Here is a 13,638-nt window from a genome sequence, read left to right on the forward strand (position 1 = left end):
ATCAGCAGGTATGGGAAACCCTTCTAGACAGGTTGCAGGGTGTGGGCCACAATCTGCGGCCTGGTGACTTTGTCTTAACGAAGTCGGTCCAGGGGACCAGTTCCTTGGCACCTGGTTGGCGCGGACTGGAACAAGTCCTCCTGGCTACCAGAACTGCAGTGCGAGTGATCAACCGGGAAAATTGGGTGCATGCCACCCATTGTCGAAAGGTTCCGCATGCCCTTGTGAGCCCAGCTGCATTGACAGATCACTGCGACATGATGGTCACCGAGAAAGGACGAACTGCATCACCTGAAAGACCTGAGGAAGTTTTCCCGGACCACACGATCCCTGGTACATCTAGATATCTGCTTCGATCCGGGAAGAAAGACATTTCATCGCAGAAAGAGAATGTTTGAGCCACTGTTCTGGGTGGTTAAAGACTGACTACAAAGGGGGGTAGCCTAATAGTGACTACTCGTCTCAACGTTAGTGAAGAAATCAACGCCTGCCCAGGACCTTAGGGCACTATCTGTTCTGTTGTTTACTGACAAAATGAACATGCCGGGGGAGAAGAAATCAAATGCTGCAAAAGTCTAGTATTAGTATATTGTTTGCTATTGGACTAACTTTGACTGTTGTCATTATTGCTGTAATAATGTGGGTTGTAGAGGAAGTAGCTCCGGCTCGAAACTTACTGACTGCTACTACTCCTGTCCGCATCGAACATTATTATTTTATTCTTCCCTATCATGAAAAGAAGCACTGAATGTCATATCTCAACAACACTTTCATACAAATGTTGCATCATACTCATAATGCTACGAACACTACCAACTGCTGGGTATGTGGAATGATGCCAGCTCATCAGAAGAAGGGAGGAACGCCTTTAATTCTCTTGCCTTTCTCGCATAATGGCTCCTGTAGAGCCTAGTTTGCACTGTTGCGGGCCTCTGAAATTGCTAATATTACTCTAGCTGATGTAGGAGGACTTAATGCAAAACTTGATAAAGTTTGTTACCCCGATGAGGAAGGGGACCCACAAGCCAACAGAACTGTATGGGAAATGGAGGAGTATCACAAAGGAAATTCCTCCACACTTTATGTTTTCCCCAACACTCAATCGGCCAAGGATAACGGGCCTTCTGTTATCGCTGTTACTAGAGCCCGAGCAACTCTTTGTGTGAGCAGTTTTGGTAGTATACCAGTGGGAAAAAGGGACTGTACTACAGTATGGAACATTACTGGAATGAACAATAGCAGTTTTCTATCCTCACACAACACTTACTTCATTTGTGGAAGTAAAGGTTACTATCATTTACCAATCGGATGGTACGAAATATGTTATGTGTCCTTCTTGCTTCCTCCTGTGTTCTTAGCACCTGCATCTTATCATAAAGATCAAAAATTGTTTTCTTGAACTGATTCAAAAGAACTATAAATAATGATGACGTGGATCAAACTGACACCGTAGTACAGCAATATGTTGACTTTAATTTGGGACTCTTTTTCTTTGTTGTTGCAGCTTTAAATAGCACGAAAATCAGACGCTTAACCCGTGTTGTCGAGGCTGTGACTAATCAGACAGCAATGGCTCTTGGAAACATTACAGAAGAACTCCAAATTATGAGAATTGTGACCTTGCAAAATAGAATGGTGCTAGACGATATCCTAGCTGATTGTGGTGGAGCATGTCGCATTATCGGTAGTAGCTCTTGCGTGTTCATCCCTGACCATGCCCCTTCTGTTTATGATGCCATTTCCAAAATGCATAAAATAGCTACTGAGATACATCAAGAACATGGACTTGGGCTGGATGGTTCTGGAACATATTTTCTGTATGGGGTTTGAAAATATTGTCGGCCTTATTCATAATTATTGCAATTCTTTTCTCTTGTTGTTTCTGTATCCAATGCGGGCCAATGCTTTGTTCCCACTGTATTTCCACTTTTACTACCTGTCTACCATCTAAAACGTATGTCCAAAATGTAAATGCCCATTTAGCAATAGACCGAGGAGTCAGCAGTATGATGCTAATTGATATACTTGATATTTATCGAACCCCTTTTTGAAGCATAAGAAAATGTCTTAGCTTATGCTAAAAGGGTCGTCTGTGAAAAAATGTGTAATATTTTACTTGGCATAAGCGACAGACATTTTTGCTGAGGTGCCCATTTCTTTTCCTTCGTAATTCTTCCATCCTCTGCTACTCGTCTTTTCACTCTGCTTATGTTTTCTATTTTAGTTGACTTCCTCACTCAGCTAAAGTAATGTACGTGCTAGGGGTTTTTAGCTGCTCGAGCACCTGGTCTTAGATGTTAACTATTGGCCATTTGCTGCTGCCATAAGCATTCCTGCTCCCCCTCCCACTTTGCTGACCAAGTGGTTATTCATCTGCCCTTTTTTGCTGATAGCTATTTCTAAAACTGTTCTTTTCATTTCTGTTCACATGCTTACACGGCAACAAAATGGTATAAAAGGGACAATGGTTTGTGAATTCAGTGTACTACTTCCTGCAGCACTTGAGAGTGTTGTGTGGATGTGGTCCCACTCATGAGTGATTAATAAACTTGTTATGTATTCCAACTCCAGTGCCGATCTCCATTTTGTTGGTCTTTGGACCCGTGGACAAGATGGTGACCCCCCACTTTTAGGCACATTTCCACAAGGTGGCTTTAGTACAAATGACATGTAACACAGATGTGCTGTTGTCAGATTCAACCCCTTAGCACAGGATTCTAAAGCCATTTTACTTGGGGGAGGGTGGGGTTGAAACAGACACGAGATAATGCAGAGTTAAAGTGATTGAAAGCAGGCGCCCGTGTTACGGGGGCGGCCGTGCTGCTTAAAAGAGCACAAGCGGTTTCAGCTGAAGCAGGGCATGTCCGGCCTGCAGTAAGAGAAACTCAATAAAGTAAATACTGCTTACAGACTAAATAACAGGTCCCATGTAACAACCGAAGTAAAAGGGCCAGTCGCCATGGGAGGGTACAAATGAAGACAAGGCCGTACTAAGGAGGGACTAACAAGCCTATTAACAAATCGGAAGGCAGCGTTTACGAAAGACAATGACACAAGCCAGTGAAAAATATGGGAGGAGAGTGGGCGCAGCTTCTCTCCCATACTCTACAACAACAGTTTCGCAGAGCGAGTAGCGCATGGGCGCTGCCGCTAGGCCCGACATACAAATGACTAATACCTGCTGCTAAAACCATTCTTACAGCTTTGGGAGCCTGGAATAGTCTGAATTGTCACTGACAATTGTCATTCGGTGCACTGGCAGGGGCAATGGATGGTGCAAGCTGTCAATCTGTAGTGGCTTCCTGATGAGGGTTCCGGCACTTCTATATTTACAACTCAAGCACTCGAGCCAGGTGGTCATGGTAGTTTTCTGCTGGTTGGTATCAAATGGCAGGATAGTTTCAAAGGTGGATAAGCCCAGCTGGGGCTTGAGACTGTTATAGATGTTGGTGATCTTTCTTCTCAAAAAGAGGGAGAGCTGGGCTTGGTGATGTCAGTGGCCAACGTCAGGGTCAGCTAGATTTTGATCAAAAAGAGCAGGTCTGGTGAGTAGTCATGCTGGAGGTTGCAGACTTGGGTGGTGTCTGGCAAGGGAACAGGTGTGAGGAGGAGGCAGGACATTGTGGGGTGGGGGTTGAGTGTGGGGTGCAGGGTCTGATGTGTCATGTGTGTTGGTGTTGCAGGGTGGGTGCAGGAGGTGTGAGGTACAGAAGAAGTGGCAGTTGGTGCAGGAGAGCAACCCTTTGATGTACGCCAACAAGGCCCAACAGCAGCACTGGGAGATGCGTATGGTATTTAGGACATGGAGGACTATTGTAGAGAAGTGACAGGCAAGTGGTGGGTCGGAGGAGGACCAGGGTTACTGGTGCTGGGTGCAGGCATGACGCGGATGGGCCCAGATGGGCAGGTAAGGCCAGACAGATACTTCTTAATTGCTAGTCCGCAGGTGCTGTGAGCAGTAATGGGCAACAGGAAGAAGGACTGAAGAAAAGGACCTAAAATCAATCGTGGAGGAAAAAGGCATGGAGTAGTAGCAGGAGTGGAACAAAAGAAGGAGGTAAGAGCGGCTGCATGTTGCAAAAGGTTCCTTTGACCATCCGCCTCCCCCACCCGCGAGCCATGCTGTCCGCCTCTGTATTTGTTGAAGCACTAAATGAGGGGGCATGTGTGTTTCCCAGCTGACTCCCTTGTGTGCTCCCCACCCTCAGCTGCTCTCTCTTGCCCATGTGCTTCTCTCCCCACACCCGCACTCTTTTTGCTCTTTTTCACCCGTATGCTTTTCCCCATGTTCCTCATTGCTGTATTTCTTGTATTCTAACCCACCCGCCGTGTTGCTTCTCCTCTTGTCACCTGGGTTGTCATTTTTTTTTAAAGGCGCTTTCACGCTACATTTTAAAGACCTCTTTTGTGCAACTTTTGTTTTTTACTGAATCATCTGAGATCTGTAAGTAAAAAAAGGTTTCCTTTAGTAGGTGCACGCATGCATGTTGTATGCATTTGCACATCTACAAAATGACGCAGAGGTCATGTAATTTTCGTTTTTTCTAATCATGCTGCACATCAACTGTGATTGTTGAAGAGCATTGCTAAAAACATTGGAAAGGGCAGTAGGACTTACAGGCACAACCTATTTTCTAATGCTTATTTTATTAATGCTAAGGCTTCTAATATGTGGCTATAGTATCATATGGCACCAGATACTGATGCACCTGTTTTTTCTCTTTCCTTGAGGATACAGATTTTGTTTAACTTAGAAACAGGTGTTAATGTTACATGGGGCCTGAATAGAATGTGGACCCTGGCTCTGCTAAAAAACCAACATGCCTCTTTGAGCAACCCTTGGCAGTGTGAAGCGTTGAAGAAAGCCCCAAGTCCAAGCAGGCTTAAACACGCTTTACATAGGCTCTCGGCACCTTCTTAAGTCTTTGAGGCCTGTGTCGTGCTTATTTTATTTATTTAAGAAGTTTTATATAGCGCTGGCCTGACCCGAGGGTATTGGAGCGCTTTACATCAGATACAATGCAGATAATCACATAAAACAATAATATGGAAGGTCCGCGGCGGAGAGTTCTGCTTCGCGGTCTTGCTGACATAGAGCCTGTTTCCGGGCTCCGACTGCTCCTATCGGTTCCCTAGGGAGCGGTCGAGGAACAAGGTTTTGAGTTGACTCTTGAAATTTACAAAGGAGGGGATGGGTCTGATGTGAGGGGAAATGGAGTTCCAGATTTTAGGCACACTCCCTGCGAAGGATCGAGACGCAGTTTTTTGAGTTTTCAGCGGGATGAGTAGAAGAGAGTTCGAGCATCTGAGGTTCCTGACCTGACCGGCTTTTTTTAGTTTAGCCGCCAAATATTCGGGATTGCCTGTGTGCAAGGCTTTGTGAGTGAGACAGGCTGTTCTGAAACTAGACCTCATTTCCACTGGGAGCCACTTGAGTTCTCTGAGTGCAGGAGAAATGTGGTTGAATTTCTTGATTCCGGTGACCATCCTGGCTGCCGCGTTGACGTTAGTTTGAGGGGAGCAAGATGTGATTTTGCTATTCCTGAGAGGACTGCATTCCCGTAGTCCAGTTTTGACAGTACCAATGCTTGGGTGGCCTGTTTGAGATCATTGGGCGGGATGAAAGGTTTTATTTTGTTCAGTAGCTTTAGGTTAAGGAAGGCGCTCTTAGCTGAGTTCTTGATGTGTATGGACATGTCGAGTTTCGGGTCTAGTTGATGCCTAGTGATTTGACAGAGCCAGCCAGGGTGAGGTTGCCGTTGAGCGCATCAATATCTTGTAGCCATTCAGCAATTTGGGGGTTCTCCTCTTTGTTCGAGATAAGGAGCATTTCAGTTTTGTCGGAATTTAGTTTAAGGTGGTTACTTGACCGCCACTGTTGGACATCTCTTAGTACGCCATTGAGTCGTTGAATGTCCATTATAGAGGTGATTTCCAAGTAGATCAGAGTATCGTCTGCATAGAGATGGAAGCGGATGTTGGCTTTTTTTAGTAGTTTGGTGAGAGGTTCCATGTAGATGTTGAAAAGTTGCGGAGAGAGCACTGAGCCTTGCGGGACTCCCTTGTTGACTGGATGAAGGTCGGACGTAAGGTTTTTGATTTTGATTTTTTGGGTGCGGTTGTGTAGGAAAGAAGAGAACCATTGGAGGACCACCTTGCCAAGACCGGCTCTTTCTTGGAGAGCCCTAATGAGAAGTTTGTGGTCTACTGTGTCGAATGCTGCCGATAGGTCAAGGTGAATGAGGAGGCAGCATTTGTCTGAGTCAAGTGAATTGTGGATGTCGTCGATGATGTTAAGTATCACGGTTTCCGTGCTGCAGCCTTTTCTGAAGCCAGACTGATGGGAGTTGAGGAGTTTGATATTGTCCAAGTGTTGGGTTAGTTGTTGAAGTATGCATCTTTCTAGGGTTTTGGACAGAAGAGGGAGGTTAGAGACCGGTCTCAAGTTGTTTAGATCCTCTGTGTCAAGGCCGGGTTTTTTTAACAAAGGCGTGACTTGTCCAACTTTAAGGCAATCTGGAACGACTCCATTTTTCATGGAGCTGTTTATGATCGTGCACCAGAGCGGTGCAAGGGAGAGCTTCAGCTTTTTGGTCAGTTGGGGTGGAATGGGGTCTAGGATATGAGGTGAGGGTTTGGCAGTGGAGATGAGATTGATTATGTCGGTTTCCTGCATGGGGCGGAAGATTAGCCAGGGTATGGTAGAGGGAAAGGGGGCGATGTCATCCACCTCCGACATGCTGTTCTTTGTGAGGAGGGTGATGTTGTTGTCTAGTGAGAATTCGATCTTAGTGATCTTGTCATTAAAGTAGTTGGCGAAGTTGTTGCAAAGTTCTTTGGACGCCTGTATTGACGAAGTAGCGGGCTTGGTGGTTTGTTGCCTGATGATGTTGTATAGCTCTTTGGGTCTGTTTTTTGCAGTGTCCAGCGCGGAGCGGAAGAACGAGGATTTTTTGTTCTTGATGTGGTTGTTATACTTCCTGCGAGCTGTTTTGAGTTGTTCGCGGAGGGTAGTTGTAGGATTATTCCTCCAGCGTCTTTCTGTGGCTCTTAGTTTTCTCCTTTCGGAGGTGATGTCATTGTTGAACCATGATCTGGACGGAATGGCTCTGCTTTTTTTTTGCTTCAGGGGGGCAAGTTGGTCAAGCAAGGCCTCCAAATTTGAGTTGTAGAGTGAGGTGAGTTTGGTTGTGGTGAGGTTGTCGTTGGCGCTGGGAAGGAGCGAGCTTATCCTTTCTTCTATGGCGGCCATGGGAATCTGGGTGAGGTTTCTAGCCCATTTAGGGGTGTCTTGCGCCGGTGGCTGAGAAAGCATTTTTTGGTTAATTTGGAATAAGATCAAGTGATGGTCCGACCAGTCCACGGGGAGTATGTGGTCGATCGTAATTGAGTCTTGTTGAGCAATAATGGCATCCAAGGTTGCTCCTTTATAGTGCGTTTCCTCTGAGCAGTGTTGGGATAAGTTGTTGTCACGGAGAAGGTCGGATAGCGTTTGAATTAACGGGTTGTTTGTTTCATTCCAACGTAGGTTTAGGTCGCCAAGAATTAGGTTGTTAGCGTCCCCAAGTGCGCAGTGGGAAATCAGGTCGGCCAAATGTTCCCCGAATGCGGTGGTATTGCCTAGTGGGTGATAGAGAAGGTGGCAGAGTAATGATCCATAATCCTTCGTCTTGATATTGGCGGTAAGACATTCAAAGGTGCTGTACTTACAAGAATCCATTTCCATGATGGCGATGTTGTCCTTAAGAATGATAGCTACACCTTCCCCTCGTTGATCTTTTCTGTCTTTGTTAATGATGGTAAAACCCGGGGGCACAAGCATATCTAAGCACGGTGAGGAGAGATCATTGAGCCATGTCTCTGTGATGAACGCAATGTCTATGTCCTGCGAGAGGATGGCTTCTGCTTCTGCTAGTTCAGTTGCATGCATAGAGGCAGATCTGCAGTTAATGAGCAAGCAGTTGGTGGAAAGATCTTTTTTACTATGAGTCTTTCCGGGGGGCCCTAGGTAAGGTGGTGAGGAAGGGCGGGGGTCTAGGGGGGTTCGTGAGGGGACGGTCTCTTCTGAAGCCGGTGATCACTTGGATCTTGGATTTAGGGGAGTCAGTAGGAGGGGAGTCGAATGATGAGGGTAGATCAGCCCCTTCTTCGCAGGACAATGGGGTAGGAGGGGAGTCGTATGATGAGGCTAGATCGGCCGCTTCTGTGAAGGACATTGTGGCTTGGTTCTTGTGGGTCTTGATGTTAAGATCACAATGTTAGTTTTTATGAGTCTCTGTAGCCTGGGTGAGGGGGCTTTGGTTCCTACAGATTTCTGTGATGGGTTCTCAGCGAATAATATGGAGGGTCTCTGAATTTGTGTTGCGGGGGTCACTACGGGCCCATAAGGGCGCTTAGGGTGGTTGGGGCTGGACGGAGTGGGCGCCATGGGAGGGGATTGTTGGGACTTTCGGGTCTTGTCGAGGCTGTTGAGGATTTCGTTCAGGCCCCGGAATATCATTTCTAACTGGCTTTCAAGTGAAGCGAGATGCAGCGCCATGGTATCGTGGTCGCGGGTGAGGGAATCTTGGATAGGGTCGCCCTGTGAGGTGGAGACGATGACTAAGTAATGTTGCCTGTTGCTGCTTGTGCACCCCATGTTGCTTCTGTTTGGGACCCTGTGTAGGTGGTGAATTGGGTCATGTCGTGGTTTCGTCCACCTGAGGTCTGCAGGAGTGCTAGTGTGGATAGTGGTCAGTGTCTGCAGGGCAAGATCATGCTGTTGATGAGGGTGGATCGTAGGGGGAGGTTGAGTTTGGCGTTCCTCTGGGAGTTGATTGCTTACCCTGGGTTATGTTGCCTGGGGGTGAGAAATGGGTCGGGGAAGAACGAAGCGAGTGGAGGAGAGCGGTTAGGAGTGTGGGGAAGAGGAAGTCGAAGGCCTCTAGGTACTCATTGTTCGCCTGTGTCAAGGACTGTGCCGGTAGTGTAGATGGTCACAGACGTGTTCCCGCCCCTTGCCGAGCGGTTAGGGAGAGAGATCGTTAGTTTGCAACTGTGGGGAGTAGTTGTGGTTTTAGAAATGTAAAGTTGCGATCTGAAAGTGGCATTCCACTTATCTGGTCTTTCGGTGTGGAAGATGAAATCCATCTTGATCTGCCCTTTGGAGGAGCAGTGGTATGTGTCCGTGAATAGTGTTTCTGGGTGCTGTCTAATCAGTCTATGATTGAAGTTTCTTCTCGCTTTAAGAGAGAGGTTGACGCATTCATGGGGTAGGTTCCCTGTCGTCGGTTGACGTGTTCACAGGGTAGGTTCCCTCCATGTTACATTTGCGCAGTTTCTTTGTCTGGGTGTGTTCGTTGAAACGCAGAGGAGACCATCTTCAAATTAAGCCTAGCGCTGGGGCATTGGTGGATGAGGTCGGGTTCGTAGCCTAAAGAGTCAAATTGGCCTGCGAGTTTACAGCAGTAGCAGTAGATCGCTTCGTTAGGGCGGACCCAGGGTCATCCTTGCAGTATAAAAGGACCGGGGGTTGACCTCTTGTCGACCATCACCCTGTCAGGCATGCCCGGCTGCTGTGAGGTGGCAGGGCTCCTCTTCACTGCGCACTACTGCTAGTTAGTGGCCCTTGAAGTGGTTAGGTGTATTTCTTTTCAAGAAGTGATCCTGCCTTTAGTGGTAGACGGTTCTCATTGGGACCGAGTCCATGTCAGAATCGGCCATCTTGGGCCAGTTGATGTCCCCTTGCCGACTATCAGTGAGTCAGGCAGGACCAGCTGCTGCGTGGTATCAAGGATCCTGGGTGTAGTCAAGACTTCTCTTCACTGAGCTGCAGGCCCTTGGATTCCTGCTCGTAGAAGGCCCTTGACCGGGTTAGGTACCTTTGAGGATGGGTGAACCTGACTTGGATGCAGAGGGATCTCTACGAGATCGAGTCGTGGCCAGAAACGGCCATCTTGAGTCCGGCGATTGTCCTCCTGCCACCCATCACAGAGTCAGGCAATTCCGGCTATAGCGTGAAGGCAAGAGTCCTCTTCGTTCTGGTGCAAGGCCATCAGATTTCTGCTATTTGATGGCCCTTGCAGAGGATAGGTGCCTTCGTTATGGTGGAGAGAACCCGTCTTTAGATACTGACGGATCTCCATGGGACCGAAACTGTGATGGTATCGGCCATCTTGGGTCAGGCAATCTCGATTAGAGCAGCGGGGCTCCCTGAAGGTCTTGAGCGCTGCTTTGGCTCTGTCCCAGATCTCCTCAAGTCTTCTGGTGGTTGGAGGAAACCTCGGTCCGCGTCGTGAGGGTGTCCTGGTGCTCAGCGGGCCTTAGCGATCGATGGAGGGGGCCGTGAGTTGACATGGGGTGGCCATTTTGGGGACAGGCAATCCATCTTATGGTGATGTTGGTGCGTTCAGAAGCACCCACGCAGAGACAAACAACTTGGAATACAATGTATGCTTGACCATGGGAGAGCTAATGTATTAAAAAAAGAGCTGGTCTCATTGATCTTCATGAGGCAGTTTAATGATTCTCAAACAGAGTGTTGGCTGCCACAGATAACAGGCACTAAACTTGAAAAGCAACATGCCAATGTGAGTCTTTGAGGTCTGCATTGCACATGTGGTGCTTTCTAGTGAATGCGTCGCAAGGGCGGTAATGAATGCAGTCAGGCTCCTCAAAATGGAAGCCTGCTGTGCTGCTAAAAAAGTTTATAATTCTTTGTATGTACATATTTCTAATATCGTTGTCACCCGGGTTGCACACTATAACTGTGTGGCATTGAATTATATGAATTGCTGGGGTGGGCCTAGGGTCTACAACATATTGCACCATATAAAGGTGCTGGGGTAGGTGTAGACTAGCATCTTTACAAAGTGTACATATTACTAATGTCATTTTAACACGATGGGGCCTAGTACTGCTCGCAATAATTCCAAGTGTGATTTATGTCCAGAAATACATGATGTTCATGTTTTGTCGATTATTGTGTGTTGAATACAAATATTATTTACATACATCATGTGTGAAGTCTCTTTTGTGACGCTCAGTGTATTTATCGTGAGTGAGTGCTGTGCTAGGCCTTTACATATTGACTCTGTGATAAGCCTGACTGCTCAGTGCCAAGCTACCAAAGGGTGAGCACAGGTTATATAGTGTGTGTAATCACTCGCCCCTGTCGAAAGTGGTAGGTTCTGCCTGGCTAGGGCATCGCCTCAGCCAACCAGAAAGTGCCAGTTCCAAAACAGATACTAAACATGTGCTCTTTTGCAATCACGTTATACAGCCCCTAATATTTTTTAACATTGCTGCCTTTCACCTAATCATCCAGTGCCTTGCAAAAAGAGTCAATATAATCCACCCACCTCTGTGGGGATAGTTTTACACCATCCCTAAACTTCTACCTATACCCCTCTGGGGTCAAACCTTACTTTCAGATAAAGTCTTCCTCGTGACAGGGTACCTCATACTGTTCCTCCCACCTGGGGCCAGTAGGGAGTCACTCTCCTCAGGGGTATGCTTCCACAGACTAGCCCCCCAACCTCTCTCTGTGATCTTGTGCATCTGCAATACAATCTCATAAGCCTCAAACCATCTATATAATTGGGTACCAGACTCTTGGGTGCGAGCACTTTCTTGTCAGAGGACACCGATGAAATGCTGCCACCATCTTTGCTGGACTCAGCCCTAGTGGCCTTTATATCTAGATCCCTCAGGTTCATCTCTTGAGCCAATCTCTTCTCCTCCAACTTGAGTTTAGCAATCTCCAATTTTAATTTTCTCTCCTCCTGTCTATCCTCCATCTCCTCTGGGGGCAGGCCCCTGGATGATACATTGCTCCACACCCTTGGGGGGAGCTATCTCTTTCTGCAGGCTGTTGGCCTCCTGTCCCACAGGCAGTCCCAGATTCTCCAGTGAATCCTGGTCCATCCCTTCATCCTCATCCAGTATCTCATCCTCCTTGTCTGGGATCACAGGTGCTGCATCACAAACCTCTATCCAGGCCCTCAGCGCCTTCTGGAACTCCACCTTCCTGGGGAAGCCTTTAATTAAAAGCTCAAAACCTTGATCTTGGCCACAGTGTAGGTCTCCACTTTTGCTAACCCAAAATCCATTTTTGCAGGTGTAGGTGATATGTCCCTAGACAGAGACATGATTATGGAAAAAATTTAAAATCCCAATCAGGCAGCATTTAAAAAGGTTTGAACTAGTCTGAGATTTGATAGTAGCATACAACAATCATTGTATGTACTGCACAAATACAAGTCCTATCACACTATGCCACCAATGTTGGAAACTGGATTTCTAGTTGGCATAGTATACACCGTGTCCAAACAGGAACCACAATCCTAGTCAGGGTAAGTCTGATACACTACAAAAATTAACCGGTACTCACCCTCAGTAAGCTTGGCATAGAGCAGGCAGGCATATCTTAAGAGGCAATGTGTAAAGTATTTGCGAACACAACACACAGTAGCACAGTAAAAATACCACAATAAGACTCCACACCAGTTTAGAAGAATAGATTATGATTTTATAAATGAAACGAGACCAAAATTACAAAAATTCAATGGGTAGAAGTTGAGATATGAATTTTTAAAGATAAAATTTAAAAATAGCGCTTAGAAACAAATAGCGCTCAAAGAGTCAATTGGTCACACTGGACCAAGACTAAGTCAAGAGTTCAGGATGCCAACATTGGAGCGCAGGCGGGCTACAGTACCCGTGCAGGGCCAGGTAAGCAAAAGTACCTTAATCCTTGTGACAGCATGAGATGCATTTGATGATCCCCAAGGGGTGTTGTGCTGGAGTTCTCCATGCAACTGCGGCAATAGGTCAGTTCCGTTGAGGAAGGTGCTGGATCCGAGTGTGGCAGTTCTGAGGGCGATGTGCTGAGTTAATCCATGATGTAGGGGTGATGCGTCGATCTTCTCCCCGCAGTGGCAGCGATGCGTTGGTTTCAAAGGTGATGTGATGTGACGGTTCTGAGTTCATGTGCAGGCCCTGTCCCTGCAAAAGCAGTGATGGGTCGATCCCGATCTCGCATCAGGTGATGCGTCGGTTCTGATCGGCGCAACGCATCAATGCACAGGTTCTGGCAGATGCAACACTTTTACTCTTGCTTCCAAGGGCCCTGGACTAGGCTGGTGCGACTTGGCAGAGCAGGACTCACAGCATGCAAAGTCCAGGTGCTGTCTGAAATTGGATGTCAAGTCTTTGATATCCCTGAGACTTCAGCAACAGGAGGCAAGCCAACAAGCCCTTGGAGAAACTTAGGTTCTGGGATGTAGAGATGCAGGTCCAGTCCTTTTCACTCCCAGGCAAAAATCAGCAGGCCAACACAGCAAAGCTGTTTAGCAAAGTAGCAATCCCTCTTGGCAGCACAGCAGTCCTTCGTCCTGGTAGAATGTCCTTAGTTCCAGAAGTGTTCTGATTTGGTGGTGTCAGAGGTCCAGTACTTATACCCAGTTGAGCCTCTGAAGTAGGGAGTCTTAAAGCAGATGCTTTTAAGTGCACAGGACCCTGCCGTTCCTGCCCTGGCTCCAGACTCACTTTTGAAGAGTATGCAATCCTTTGTGTGGGGACAGACCACAGCCCTTTCCAGTGTAAAGTGTCAGTTCTTCCCTTCCATCCTGCTCAGGATGACCCATAACATGCAGATGG

Source organism: Triturus cristatus, chromosome 7 (genome assembly GCF_964204655.1).
Source record: "Triturus cristatus chromosome 7, aTriCri1.1, whole genome shotgun sequence".
NCBI classification, from domain to species: Eukaryota; Metazoa; Chordata; class Amphibia; order Caudata; family Salamandridae; genus Triturus; species Triturus cristatus.